The 13,112-nt window shown below is 45.3% G+C and overlaps 1 protein-coding gene across 5 annotated transcripts in view; it reads left to right on the top strand.

Annotated features, from left to right (window-relative positions):
* The window catches only part of ZFHX3 (zinc finger homeobox 3), a 167,535-nt gene continuing 154,423 nt past the window's right edge, over positions 1 to 13,112 (top strand). For 4 of the 5 annotated variants that reach the window (XM_033157100.1, XM_033157102.1, XM_033157101.1 and 1 more), the window contains exon 1: positions 1 to 132. The gene's annotated coding sequence lies outside the window, so the exon portion shown is untranslated. The remainder of the gene's footprint in view (positions 133 to 13,112) is intronic. The other variant, XM_033157098.1, reaches the window with a different exon arrangement.

Below are 13,112 nucleotides of genomic sequence, written 5' to 3'. Positions count from 1 at the left end.
TCCTGCAGCCTTCATGGGATCTGTAGCCCCGCCGCCGCCTTCTCCCGGGATTAACCGCCTCGCCGGAGCAGCAGCAGGAGGGGGAGACGAAGAAGAAGAGGAGGAAGGAGGGAGGACGCCGCCGCCAGCCGCGTAAGTGGCAACTTTTCCGCCGCCCCGCCTGGGCTGCTTTGCATGGGGCTGGCCCGGCCAGCCCCCCGCCTGGATCGGGGCCCCCCCGGCAAACTTTGTGTCCCTCGCCCTCGCAGGTGTTTCCGACCGATCGCAAGCAGGCAGGAGAGATAGGCGGCCCACGAGGAGAAGAAGGAGCTGCCCGGGCTGGGCTGGCCGCCGGTCAGCGGCGAGGCGCGGAGGAGAGTCCGGCGGGCGGGCGGGCTGCCTCTCCGCTTTGCCTCGCCTTGGCAGGCAGGAGTGCCTCGGCGTTCGGCTCGGCAGAGGGTAGATTGATCGGCCCATCTGCATAATCGATAGGGCAGCGAAGAGGGTGGCCGGGAAATGGCTGCGATGCCCGCCCGCCGCCGCGGCTCCCCTCCGCCGGCCTCTTCGCCGCGCTTCCCGGGGAGGCAGCCCCTACCCCCTGCTCCGGAGGCGGTGCCCAGGCACGCTGCCTGCCGACATGTCACCGGAGCTCCCGAGCGCCCTCGGCCCAGCGCGCTCCTGCCTAGGTAGGGGGCACCCGGAGAGTTGCAAGCAGGAGTGTCACCCCCCCCCTCCGCGCCCCAGTCCACTCCACCCTGGGGCCGGCCCCCTGTGCCTTGCTGGCTTAGTGCTGAGGAGTCGTCGTTCTGCGCTTATCTAAATATTTGCAACTGCGCCTTTTCCCTTTTTTGCTGTTTCCTCTGAACAAACCGAGTCGTCTCCGCGGGGAGGGTGGTGGTGGTGAAGACCAAATGTCCGGGGGTTTGCGGTGGATGGTGCCAAGTGCGTCTTTCGCCCAGACCTTTGTTTTGGGTTCTGAGAAGTGCCGGCCCAAACTACCCATGGAAGCCGTTCCCCAGCTCGCCGTGGTCGTCGAGTCCTGCCTTTGGGGACGCCTTCCTCAGGGGCCAGGAATCCTGCCGTTGACCTGAGCAGGCTGGCAGCTTAGGAGGGGCAGAGGCTACCTAGAGGAATATTTCTATATTTTGGTTTAATTTTTATCTTGCTGCAGGAAGAGGGGGAAGCCCCCCTTCCCGAGCCTTGAAATTTAAGCAAATAAGGTTTGGTTTCCATATCTTGTTACAAAGCAACTTTGAATACGTAGGACATAACGCAAGACCAGCTATTCCAGTTACAGCAAACTTAGAAAGAAAGGAATGTTTCTGTCCTCATTTATTACAAAGAGATGGGACAGGGGGAACAGGGTTTTTTTAAAAAAAGCTATTATGATTTGAAATGTTTATGTAGATCGTAGTGACCCGTTTTCTGATGTGTATGTGAACACCCCCCTTTCAGTTAAAAAACCGAGTTAGGGAAGATTGCTGCAAGCAACACACTTTATGTATTTTTGTTCCATGTCTAGGAGGAGTGTTGGCAGGCATTATGTGGTTTTCAGTTACACAATGTGTTATCATAGTTTTTCATCACCAAATTATTGCAGTGGTTATAGATTTACAGTCTTAAGGTATTGCATAAAAAAGCAATGAAAGCCTGGTATTAATTTGAGAAGTGTACTTTTTATTCATCTATATTTAAAATACTCCTGTACATTTTTAGTGGTTTTACCTGTTCTTATATTTAATAAGTTTTATATGTGAAAATCAGTGTATGTGAGAAAGATAGGTGTGTGCACATGTATTTCCTCAGCGTTAGGTAGCTAACAGTTCCCATACTAGCCATGGGTATGGCAGGAGTGAGGTTTGGACCCTTTGTCAGGAGGATTACCGTTCACGAGGCAAATGAATTACCCATACTTTATTTTTCCTTTTTTTCCTTTTCATAAACTACCTGCATTGAAATCAGCTCTGATTGGAAACAGCTGTGCCCTGTTTTTTGTTTGATGTTAGTGACAAAGTGTGGCCTTGCATTGCTGTCCGCTGCAGCCTCTTTTATTATTATGTAACTGAATACTTGCCAGTATTAAGAATTCAGTATTAACAACTTGGTTTCACTGTCTGGTCCTGTATGAAGTGAAATGCTGAGCTTGGTTTTGGTTATAAACAGCAATATGAATGCAACATCCACAGAAGGGAAAACTCAGTCGAGGAGAGCTTGCGGCCTCCTCTGCTTTGGCATACTTGTGTCCCCCCCCATTCCGACGGTGACAGTTGCAATCCCTTATTTTTATTTTGCTGCTTTGTGTTGGTGCCGTGTTACTGGCATGTTTCATAGCTTTTTGTGAGAGGTCTCTTATGGAAAATATTTAGAAGTTTGTTTTGTTTTGGTCTCTTCTAAACAGGTCCTCCAGTTTGCTGATGTCATTTCCTTTCCTATTTGAACTGTTGTGCCTCCTCCAGTTTTCAGCTGGAGCCTGCGGAGGCATGTGGAAGTGCAATTGCAGAGCATGTTCTGGGTTCAAAGGCTGAGGGTCGTGTGGTGCATTTTCATCACTCTGTGGTCTCAGGGTCTGGCTAAACATTCCAGCATCAACTTTGTGGCTTGTCCTTGGGCCGCCATGTCAGGCAATGATTCATTTCAGTTTCCCTTTCTTTACATTTTTCCCTCCTCCACATCTTTAATTCTCTCTTCTGTTCTCTTCTCCATCCTTTTTTTTTTTTTAAAGGTCCAATGACAACTTCAATTCACTTGCAAATCGGAGGCTAGCATTAGTGGGGCGCCTGCTGTGAAAAGAAGGAAAGTGTTTCAGGGTTTCTCCCCCTCCTCCCTCCACTTCTGTTTCTTGTCTCTATTTGAACATAAAATGCATTTTCTCTCCTTTGCTTTTGGTCAGTTGACTTTCTTTAGAGAATAAAATCAACTCTGACACTTGGACTATTCTCTGCCTGGAAGTAGGCATTTGTCGGTAACGAAGAACTGCGGGAAGGAAAAGCGGCTTCTCTTCTGCGTCTGAGAGGGCTGCTTTGTTTTAATTTAAAAAATGTTCTCTGTATATTTGGCTCTGAGGAAGAAGAGCTGCTAGGAAGTTTGCTTTTCTGCATCTGAGCAGAGGGGAAAATGAAGTGGCCTTGACACTTGACTTGATGGGAAAACCCCAGGTCACTTTCCATAGTGCTGGCCTTTTGTTCCCGGGAACTGAGCTAAGGTGCTTTTCAGTCATACCAAAGAAATCTCCGCACACAGCCTTCCCATGGTTATTGTTGGTGCACATTGAGCAGGGAGCCACTTGGTCCCAGATGAAAAGTGTAGACCTTTGTCCAGCCTTTTAAACTCTTCCTCTTTATCACTTTCTATCCCCCTCCCCCCCCCCTTATGATCTTGTGGCATTTCGAGTTGAGGGAAGTTAATGGAATAGATTCCCTTAAAGAAGACTGGCCAGTAGTTGAGCAGCTGTAGAGGAACCGCTGCCTCCAAAGCAGGTGCCTGGATAGGGGCCTGCATTGTTGTTGCTCGATTACCGCACTCGTTTTTTTATGAGGAATGTGTTGCATTACAAAGGCATGAGCAGGGTTGTGTCTTAACTTGATTTTAAAGCGTTGGGTAGCGTATGTTTCAACACTGTAATCCCCGATGAGTGCAAGTATCCCCCTGCTCTGTCGGCTCGAGATTGGCACTGGAAATTCAAGGAGGCAGCTGTATTATTCTTGGAGTATTTCTGGTGTGGTAACTCAGCATTGATTAGCACAAATTTGGGCTTTTTCAGAAAGACAATTTGGGAGGGAAAACTCAGAATCTCTCATTGATTCTACTACTACTACTACTACTACTACAACAACACAGCTTTACCAGTGTAATGGTTGTGGCAATTGAGATGACTGAACAAAGCAAAGACTTATTTTCTCTCCTGTTCTTCATTCCGCATTTTTTTGGGGGGGGAGGGGGGATGTTCATGGGACCCTCTTTACCCATATTTGTATTTGGAATTCTCCCAGGAGTGAACTAAGCAATTTAAGGTGCCTGCCAGTGTAATCTGAGTGCAATCTGAAAAAAGAGTCTTGCTAATTAAGATACATTTTCCAGAATGGTCTTGATTTAATTTTGTCTTATTTTCTGAATTCCGTTCTCTTTCTCCCTGATGTTGCAATCCTATAGGCTGTGTTTCTACCCTGTACTTTTGTACTGTGAAGGGAGGGAAAGGGAGCCAGGTGAGAAATTCTTTGTTCAACCAGTCTTTTCAAAACCAGATTTGTTTTCCTTGATTTTTTTCGCCCTGAAATTGTACATTTCTGAAGTAACCAATCCACAATACAGTTATTGTTAGATGAACATATCAGGATGGAAGAATGGGGATCGAAACAGCTGCATACAGGCCCTGTGCAGTGAATACTCATGGTTTTGATTAAGTGGTTTGTCTGGGAAGTCCTGATGCTGTTAGTGCTGGGGTGGGTTTGGTACCACAGTCTGTACCTACAAAGAACTGCTGGGGTAACACGTCTGTAAAAGCTAAGAAACTAAGCAATTGTCTTGTAACGTGATAATACACCATTGTTTATGTATTGTTATCACTCACTTTTTGTTTTTTAACGATAAATAGCTATAAACTCAATTGTGCTGGGAAAATATGCCTAAGAATAAAAATTTGGAGGCTAATGAACACTGTCACCTAGTTGAGGGGCTGTTCTGCAAGTGAGTCAGTATGCACACAGTGGGTGTGTGGAAAAACCCAGCTGGCATCATTTGAAAAGAGAATGGCCGACCTTCTAGTGAGCTCTTAGGGAAGAGAGGAGAAAAGGGATTGTCTGGTCCACTTGTGCTCAAGTTCAGAGGAGCACTTTGTTGTTTTGGGTTAGAGTTCTGGCATTGAAAAGAGGCCTCGACCATGGGCACATTTTCTTGCGAATTCCCCCAGGACAACTGTCTGTCAGTGAAGTGGTTATCTCCACAGCAACCACAACTTAAAGCACAATGGCGATAAAAGCTAGGGAAATATTGTATATGTTTTCATGGGGTGCTGTAATTTGCAGCTGGTGCATAGTTTCCTTTAAACTTTCTTCTACCTTGGGTTTTCAGGCTGGGAAGATCTGCTTTCAAGGGGCAAAAGGATAGCCATGGCAACTGCTGGATTACCCGCTTGCCTACTATAGGAGCTTGCAGGATGCATGGAACAATCTAGATCCTGGAGATTTGGTGGCTATTTCCACTCCTGGCTCTGAAGTGAAAGAAGTGGGTTTGGTGACTTGTATTTGGACATGCTCTTGAGTTGGGAATTGTTGGTGGTTAGCTTCTCAATTCATCCTTTTAATGAGTTGGGGATCTTGGTCAGCTGTTTTGATAGTGTTGTCAAACTGCAGAAAGCACCTAGTTAACTAAACATTAAAGCTGCACAGTTAAATTTCACATCACCCTTAATTGCACAGTTTTGTTCCCGAGTGGCTGAAGAATGCATAGCTCTAATGTTCGTGGTGTGTGTTTTTCAGAAGGCATTTCAGTTTGCTAAGGGTTTGGATGCATATTTGGAGTAGAGTTAGCAAAGAGTTCTCAGAAAAATCCTGTAGATTGCTGAATTTCTGGACATTCCTTAATAGTGCTAGTTGTGCCCTGGAAAATCTGTTCTTAGATATAGTCCTGGGTGTTCCTCACTCATTGCCTGAGCTCTTTTTGTGGTCAGCTTAGTTTCCTCCTGAGCTTTCTTACTCCATCTGAAGTACATGAGAGACCTCTGAGAAGGGAGTGTAGTGTATGATGTATGTATCAGTCAGCTAGTGGTTAAGAATTGGTCTCTATTGCTCAAGGTATAAAATTGAAGCTTCTTTGAACCCTAAGTCAACTGTTGCAAAAATATACCACTGTTCATCCTGCTCCTTAAGCCAGGTGCATTACTAGTGTTCTCTTACTGAGCTCTGTAGAAATGGACAGAGACTTGCATTGGATGAATAAGTGTCTCTCCAGGCACAGCAGTTCTTGTGCGTGGGAGTGTGTCAAGAGGCTGGTTGGACCTGTAGAGAAAGGCAAGAAGCAGACTGCATATGACAATGGCTTGCAGAAGGGAAAGTGTCAGGAGAATCCTTAGAGATATTCTAGTTTAGCGCCTTAGAGATATTCTAGTTTAGCGCTGATCAGCCGTAAGAGCATTTGGGAGTGTCTTCTGAATGGGAGGGGTGAGCCCTTATCCTCTTAAAAAAGAAGGTGGGCAGTGAGCATTCTGCCTGTGCAAAATGGGGTGACTGATGCTCTAAAGCTTCCACAACCCCAGGTAAATTTAAGGACTAAATAAGCTGGGGAGGCTTGAGGCCCCTTGTCCTGTTTGGTAGAGCCCGGTTGGCTTTGTGAGCGAAAGCACATGCTTGCTGAAGGAGCCCTTGACTGTTGTGTACCCACCATCCTTGTATCAGAGCCCCTCACTGTGCCAGACAGAACTGTAGATGTCAGGCTTTGCACAGCAAGAAGAGCAGGCGCTGAGGGAGAGATGAGCAGAGCAGCAGCAGGGCTGGGAGCTTCAAATTAACCTTCTGCTTTGTTGATGTCTAATGTGATTCTCCTCCCCCCCCCAATTGCATGCTAGCAAATTGAGAGCCTGATTCAATTTACATAAAGCTCTTAGGGGAGGCAGTTTGGGCCTCAGGAAGACCACACTTGGGCAGCAGTGCTCTCAGGCACATCTCAGCTATATGTTCCACACAATGGTTCAGGTATAGAAAAGAGGAAATTCAGATGCCAACCTCCAGCTTGTGGTGACTTGGGTGACTGACCAGTCATCGTTTTTGTGTGTGTGTGTGTGTGTGTGTGTGTTCGTTCATAGCTACAGCCTGCTGTAAATTTTGCTTTGTCAGATTCCTTTTGACTTTACTCTATCCTGCTCAACTGACACCTTTCTTGTAAATTATTTTGCCTTCTTACCATTCATACTTTCAAGTACTCATCAACCTTGAAAATTCAAGTTTTTGGCCTTGTCCCTAGCGTGGTTGTTTAGATCAGTTTTAGATGAACGCTTGTTGTCCGTCTTCACTCTGGTGCATCAAATTTCTCTTGAGAAGGTGGTATATTGTAGCTACTGCAGGAACCTGCAGTGGAAATTGATTATGTACTAATAGCATTTGTCTATAACACTACAGGGCTGTTTGTGACGGATGCTTTCACACAACCTGACATTTCAGTTGTCAGTTACTGTGCTGTCTACTGTGTGAGAGACAGCAGCCCCTGGTACACAGTAAAAGCCCTTTAAAACCTTATGCTAGCATTCAGCTTGTCTATTTTATTTCTAGCTACTTGCATTCCTGTGAAATTTTACAAATGTGTCTGGGTGGTAGAGAGAGGCTTCACAAGTAGCAGTGCTCATTTCTGCTCTGAGATCAGATGTACCGGTAATCCTGGACTTGATAAGCCAGTTATTGAAACCTAGTCCTGCTATTCTCCAGTCTGGCATAAGCAACTTTTAAGACTGGTGGAAACAGCTACCAGGCAAAGTAGGACCAGGGCTGGCTTCACAGCCCAGCCTGTGCATTGGTCTCTGAGTTCAGCAAGGGATGGTATTCCATGTTAGCTGGTCCCTACCAGAGCTGTGCTCATTTGGAAGGACTGGTCTTTCTGCCCTGCCTATGGGCTTAGTAGCTGTTGATGCTGGTGGCCTTGGCATTGAATTTGGTGAGAAATGCTTACATTCTATCTTTCTTCTCAGTAGCAAGGCTGGCCAACAAAATACAGTCATGCAAACAGCATGCATCTTCCTCAATAAATTTATTCCTCCACCTGGCTTTAAGAGTGCATTAAATGTGGTTGTTTTCACTTGCTATCTAAAAGAAAGGGGAGGCAGGCGGTCCTTGCTGGGGTGGGGATTCCAAAGGATAGCACCAGAACAGAAAACGCCCTTGCTCTGGATGCAGAACATGGCCTTCGGCTATGACCTCAACACATAGAAGGATCCATATGGGAGTTGGTGGTATTTTAGGTATCCATATGGGAGTTGGTGGTATTTTAGGTATCCTGGCCACAGACTGCTGAGGGTTTTAGAGGTCATCAGCAGTCTAACGTCTATGCAATTCAGTAGGGATCTAATGTATATTGAGAAGTCCCCATTAACACTGACAGCCATGGTCTGGACCTGCTGTGTGTGACTATCGCATAGCTACGGGGCGGGGTGGGGGCTAGCTGGGTTTTTTTGACCTGGGTGAAGCCTTCAGAAGGGTACCATTAAGGCTCCCAAACCCCCCTCTCTCTGTGGGGGTGTGTGTGCCAAACTGGGACTTTGACCTGGGTGAAATATAGCCTAGTTTCACCCCTGGTGTTTGGAAACTACAGTACTTCTGAAAGCCAGTCTACTTGCATAAAACACATTGCAATTGGAAATTACCAGTGCATGGACGACTGACAAAATATATTTGTCTCTTCCCCCACCCCTGGGCTACCAACTGCAGAAGCCAGTCCCTGGTTAAGGATGACAGAGGTTGTTGGTCACTGGCTATTCTCTCCAGCACATCATGAAGGGTTGAGTGAGGTGAGGGAGAGCCTGTATATTGCAGAGACCTCAGAGCAGAAGGCGTTTCCTGTGTGTGTATTCTCTCTGTGTGCCCCCACTCCTCCAAGAGCCTTTGACAGTAGAGGAAGAGGTACCTGCTCTTATGGGGATGGGTGTTGTTCCCAAGGGTATAGCACTTTATCACTGCCCCCCCAGAAATAGCTAGTAGCCATTCACTTCCACAGAAGAAAATAAAGTAAATAATCTTTTGAATATTTTAAAACGTTTTAACTTTTTTATTGATAATTTCAATGTTTTGTTTTACATTTTTGTAAACCACTTAGAGGTTTTCTTCCAATCAAGTATTATATAATTTTTTGTTAAATAGACAAAGGAATGCACTGGGAACTGCCATTGGTGGGCTCAAAACTGTCCAGAACCCTTGGCTCCACTTGACTATGTTCCAAAGATTGCAGCTAGTTCTCTCTGCCCAAGTGGGTTCCACTGAGAACCAAGCAAGGCTCCATCTTCAGAGCCCTTTTGTTTCATGGTGATGCTAGGCATAATGGAGTATTGTGAACTTACTTTTTATAAGCATGGATCCTCAGGTGCCTGGGTTGTGTATGCTGTTGGGCATGAGAAGTACCTTACCTGCTTTTCTTTCTGAAACATTTCTATGCATATGGGCAGAGTGCCTGGATTTTTTAAGGAAGGGAAGATCAGTGGCAGCCACTCTGGTTTCATACATACAACTGAATGTAGTGTGGAATATGCTGCTAGGGATGTATAGACAACCACTCACTATAGTAGACTAGAGCATTAACTGTAGCTACTGTGGTGCATGGGAGAAATTTCCTTGACCCAAAGTGTCTGCATCTCACCAGTCATGGGTATGTACAACCAGAAATGTGGGATTTTGCAGTGAATTTTGAATAAGAAAAGTTTCTGGTGTTCTGTATTCAGTAAACAAAGGTAGCAATTTTCAAGTTGCCAAGCTTGCCTATTACTTTATTTACTGTTGGAATATTATTATCAGTTATAAATTGTGAAATGGAAAATTATTATGAATAGGTAGAGTACATTAGATTAGTTTAGTGTGGGGCTTCCCTTGGGATTGGCCTGGAATAACAACAACAACAACAACAATAATAATAATAATAAATAATAATATTTATGTACTGGCCTATACTCGGAGGTCTCAGGGCAGTTCATAGAATAAAATCAAAATATAAAACCACAAAATACATAATCAAAATAAAAACAACCTAATAACCCCACCCCCACTTTTTTAGAGGGCATAGGATGATAATCAAATCAACCAAAGGCCTGGTTAAAAAGGAACGTTGTTGCCTGGTGCCTGAAGGTGTATAATGAAGGCGCCAGGCGAACTTCCCTGGGAAGAGCATTCCACAGATGGGGGGCCACTGCAGAGAAGGCCCGTTCTCATGTTGCCACCCTCTGGACCTCTCAGGATGTACATGAAGGGCCTAAGAAGGTGATCTCAGGGTTCATATGGAAAGAGGTGTTCCTTGAGGTATTGCGGTCCTGAGCCGTTTAAGGCTTTATAGGTAAAAACCAGCACTTTAAATTGGGCCCAGCAGCTAGTTGGTAGCCAGTACAGTCGAACCAGGATCAGTGTAATTTGCACAAACCGTCTTGCTCTGGTGAGCAACTTGGCTGCTGAATTCTGCATTAGCTGAAGTTTCTGAACTGTCTTCAGAGGCAGCCCTACATATAACGCATTGCTGAAATCTAACCTTGAGGTTACCAGAGTATAGACAACAGTAGTTTGGCTATCCCTGTCCAGATAGGGATGTAGCTGGTTCACCAGCCGAAGCTGATGGAATGCACTCTGAGCCACTGAGGCTACCTGAGCCTCGAGTGACAGCAAAGGATCCAGGAGTACTCCCAAGCTATGAATCTGCTCCTTCAGAGGAAGTGTAACCCCATCAAGAGTAGGCGATCTCCCACCCATCCAGTCTAGGGAACCACCCACTAACAGTGCCTCAGTCTTATCTGGATTGAGTTTCAGTTTGTTGGCTCTCATCCAGTCCATTACTGAGGCAAGACACTGGTCCAGCATTTCCACTGCCTCAACTGCAGGTGTAAAGGAGAAATAGAGCTGAATGTCACCAAGCATACTGCTGAGAGCGTACTCCAAACCTCCGGATAACCCTACCCAGCAGTTTCATGTAGATGTTAAACAGTGTAGGGGATAGGATTGAGCCCGGCGGAACCCCACATTGAAGGTTCCATGGGGCTAAAAAGCATTCCCCAAGCAACACCCTCTGGGAGCAACCATCCAAGTAGCACTGGAACCACCGCAAAGCAGTGCCACCCTCCCTTTGTTCAGACAGACGCTCCAGAAGGATACCATGGTTGATGGTATCGAAAGCTGCTGAGAGTTTGAGAAGAATTAATGGGGACATGTTTTCCTTGTCTCGACAGAGGTAATCATACAGGGTGAGCAAAGCAGTTTCTGTATCAAAACAGGGCCTAAACCCCGATTGAAATGGATCCAGAAAATCAGTTTCGTCCAAAAGCACATGGATATGGTTTGTAGCTGATGGAGAATCCTATAACTAGGTTGTTGAGTGGGGCACCTGGATGTGCACATATTACATCTATGCTGAGGGAACTGCAGTGGCTGCAGATCAGCCATGTTCAAGGTCTTGTTGTTAACGTATAATGAACAGCTCTGGACAAGGTTACCTAAAATGTTGCATGTAGACCTGTAAAACACTTAGATTATCTGGAGAAATTCTGATCATGGGTAGTGTACCCTATAGCATATCATAGGGTAGTGACCCCCAAATATGCATTTTCTGCTGTTGCCTCTGAACTACAACATGTGCTTCCCACCTCTGTATGTGAAGCAACAACCAGCAGTTGCTTCAGTTTTCTTGTTAAACACATACCCCCCCTGGCTTTCTGTGACCGTGGAATCAGAACTTGTTTTTAATTGTTAGAATTCCTCAAATTCCCGCTTTTTTGTTTTTATATGTTTTAAGACTACTGTTTTACCAGTTTTATGCTGTATTTTTGTTTTAGTGATACTATTTATTGTAATTATATTGTATACTGTTTAGAGATTTTTTTAAAAAGTAAGTTTATAAATGCTTTAAAAATTCTATGGAAAAATGAAGCACTGGATTTTTTTCTATCCCACATTGCTGCATATAGCCACACTTGTAACTGAGAATGACCCTTGCCTACATTTTTTTAAAGGGCCCTGCCCATCTCCAGTGACTTCATCAGCTGGAGCTGTAATTCCCAAGATTTCTCCCTCTGGGAACATTTGAGTGGCCTGAAAAAATGGTTTTGGAGTCAGAGCAGCACAAGTTTCCTTTTTGTATTGACTGTGGATTCTGGCCTCCTCATAAAGGAGTCATGTCGCCCTTCCTCTTTCATCTCTCTAGTCTTGCCACCCTTATTTCTTCTCTTATGGGGCTTTTTCGGGGGAATCATTAAGCAAAAGATACTAGAAGCTGTAGTTTAATTGATCTTTATTTTGATGGGAGGGGAAGAATATATCTTTCCCAGCGGTGCTCAAGTCACCTTGGATCACCTTTGTGGTCAGAGTAGCTGGTTCTGGCAATGAATCTGTGCGTTTGTTATGATTAGAAAAATAGGTATAGGTCTTGGGAGCCTTGAGCTTGTGCAAAGCTCAAAAGTAGCTGGAGAGCAAATAGGCTATTAGGATGTCTGTTGAATACAATCCCAGACAAGACAAAAGCATCTAAACACAGCATAAGAAACTATATACTCCCTGATAAAATGCACCTCTGCTCTTCGTTGCTTTAGTGCTGTTATGGTTTGACAATTATAGAGTGCCAGTAGGGGACTAGGCAGTCTGCACGCCCTGGAAGTGGCATGGGGTTCATCCAGGTACACTGTTGGCACTTTTGGGTTCTGTAAACGCCTGGAGAATCATCACTACAATACCTTCCAGTCTAGTAACTTAGTTATGCATTAGAAAGCAAGACAGCCTCTATTTCAGTGAAAGATTTTGACATGGGATGATGGAACTGCAAAAATCTTTTTGTTTTTTTCTCCCTGCTGGATTTGTGTAGGTTGACACCTCACACTATCTTGGATCACAAGAGGGAAGTATTGTGAGCTGCATGACTCCACAGGAACGTCACAGTGAAAAGGGGCCCTTCTTTAGGGGTCTGGATTAGGTGATTTACCTTTCTGTTGTTCACACATATTTTCCTGCAAGGTGGGTCCAGTGTAATGAAGTCATATGGCCCTGTTCCAGACTTTGTTGTGCTTACTCTTCTTAAGTTTTTGTTGAGAGACATTTCATTTGCTCACTAAAAGCAATTGCTACAAGAGAGGAAGCATGCTCTTTCCCCATGTTGGACAGAGGTATCCTGCCACATAGAAGTGAGGGCCCTGCTCTTGCACACATGAACTTTCTCTTCAGGAGGTATGGGGCACTTCCCCTTAGAATTTGTGCTCTGTTCAGTTTCTCTGAAATGAGCATTGGGTTTTTTTTAGGGGGTGGGGGCAATACATGGCTCTTCTGAATAGAGTGCCTTAGGTCTCTTGGGAGGGAACTGGCAGGGAACTCTAGGGTAAGAGATTGCTTGGATTGGGTGAGGGCTGTGGAGTGTTTGCCCAGTTCAGCTTGTTGTTGGGGAGGGCAGGGCTAGATGCTGTGTGGTTGTCAGCTGCCATG

This window comes from Lacerta agilis, chromosome 8 (genome assembly GCF_009819535.1).
Source record: "Lacerta agilis isolate rLacAgi1 chromosome 8, rLacAgi1.pri, whole genome shotgun sequence".
Classification (NCBI taxonomy): Eukaryota; Metazoa; Chordata; class Lepidosauria; order Squamata; family Lacertidae; genus Lacerta; species Lacerta agilis.
This window is presented reverse-complemented; position numbering and strand designations above follow the sequence as displayed.